The following is a 2,335-nucleotide window of genomic DNA, read 5'->3' on the forward strand; positions in this document are numbered from 1 at the left end:
TTTGGGATGGACGTAAAACATAAACAAAGGACTGTAAGGTCATAAACACACACTAAAAGGCCTCAGACACGAACAATAACATGCAAAAGGCGGTAAACATTATGGTCTCCGATCGGCGGGAAAAAGGCCGCGGTGGTTGTCGCCAGTTTTACCTCTGACTTCCTTTTCCCTACATATTGGCTTATTTATAGACAATTATGTTAGTTACCAGCAGCCATATTGTGCTATATACGGGTATGTATTTGAAATTCAGATTAGTATACTGATATTTACGTATGGTGTATAGCATGCATATTCATCTTGTGGATGCATACATTTTCATGATTTCTGGGTATCTGTTCGTATTGCAGTGCATGCGCGTCTGTGTGTATTTTATTGAGTATCAAGAAAATTCAGCTGACGAGAGGTATAACAATCGTGTTTGCGCTGTAAATATATTTTTGGTGTCTGAAGTCAGTAACTGTTTTTCACCAGTCAGAAAAAAGAATATATTTTCTTTATTCTACAGGAGTTACTCACCCAAGTTTTCTTTGTAGTTTGTGCGATAAAGAAAACGAGAGTTAAAAATGTAGACTTTGTTCAATCGACCAGCTTTGGATGTTGGAAAAACACACGAAAAGAATGTTTGTGAAACGGGAAATTTTCTATTGATTTAACTAGATCTGAAACAAGATGATTAATTTGCATGGTACGTATATATATTCTGGTATTTTTAATAACCAATCGATTGAAGATATACGTAAAATGAGAAAAAAAATACACTATAACGAGCGAGATATAGCAGCACTTATCGATATGATTGGAAACCAGGCGAGCGGAATACATAACGGGGAATCAGATGCTCGTTAATTATGAATTTGAATTAACTTGATGTGAATTTGCAGGCATTAAATCATATCATACCAGTTCATTACGGAGAGGCAATAACATTCTGTAAGCATTTAAATCTGAATCAGGAAGAATAAAAAGATATGAAACTTAATTAGGTGTTTCTAATACTTAAAAACTGTATTATCTAATGCTACCTTAAAATGAGTTTGGTGGTTCCTGCAGGGGCGGCAGTGCCGTCAGTGCACCTCACGCAGTCCACTGTGAGCATTGGTTCTTAGCAGCATCCCTTCGGTCCCTAGCTGCAACCCCTTTCATTGATTTTTACTGTGCTCCGTTTATATTCTCTTTTCCATCATTCTTTCCACCCTCTCATGACAGTTGTTTCACAGTGCAACTTGTGTGAGTTTGTCCTGTTACGCCTTTCGCCGTTAACTCGTATTTCGCTTTCAGCGCTGAATGACCTCATATGCCCCAGTGTTGACCTTTGACCTAAATTTCTTATTCCATTTTATACTTCCCAACAAAGCAGTTGTGACTGGGGGTTTTAGAACATCGCCAGAAGATAACATTTTTGTAATTTTTCATGAGCATTAGCTTAGCTGGAAACTGCCATTACCAAATTAGTGCCTTCACCAAGAACCATTGGGTTTACTCACTTGAGTGAGCAATTGACCCACATTTCCTGGGAGGTGCTGATGATGCTCTGCTCCCAAAACAACAATTGATTTCCGTTACTTCTGCTGAAAAATTTGGGGTGGTCCACTTTGCACATAGTTAAAGTGTTTTCTCTTTCGCTGCAAATTTTGATTTTGTCCGTAATATTACTTGTTAGTTTTCTGTAAAAAGAAAACTATTGAGATGGCTTTGTCTTCGTCCGTCCGCATTTTTTCTGTCCGCCCTCAGATCTTAAAACTACTGAGGCGAGAGGGCTGCAACCAGTATGTTGATCATCCACCCTCCAATCATCAAAGATACCAAATTGCAGCCCTCTAGCCTCAGTAGTTTTGATTTTATTGAAGGTTAAAGTTAGCCATAATCGTGCGTCTGGCAACGATATGGGACAGGCCACTACCTGGCCGTGGTTAAAGTTTCATGGGGCGCGGCTCATACAGCATTATACCGAGACCACCGAAAGATAGATCTGTTTTCGGTGGCCTTGATTATACGCTGTACAGGAAACTTCGGCGTAATTATTACTTGTTTTTTTAGATGATCTTCATTTGTTATTTGCTTTTCGCGTTTGTTTATCCAGTAGAGAACGATTGAGCAATGCTCTCTCTTTTCACTTAAACAATAAATCTTAAATTAATTTCTATTCACCAAAGTGTAATTCATGCAACAGGAAATTATTTCCATTTTGGACATCGATTCGCTGCTCAAGGCAACGTCACCTTTAATGCTTTTGGCAAACGTTAGTTTTAAACGGGAATTGTATTCCGGAATCGCGACTGTAAATGCAAGATCAAAGTAGTAAATCATTAACGGAATTTGGTGCTAATAATTC

The sequence above is a fragment of the Macrobrachium rosenbergii genome, chromosome 1 (assembly GCF_040412425.1).
Source record: "Macrobrachium rosenbergii isolate ZJJX-2024 chromosome 1, ASM4041242v1, whole genome shotgun sequence".
Taxonomy (NCBI): Eukaryota; Metazoa; Arthropoda; class Malacostraca; order Decapoda; family Palaemonidae; genus Macrobrachium; species Macrobrachium rosenbergii.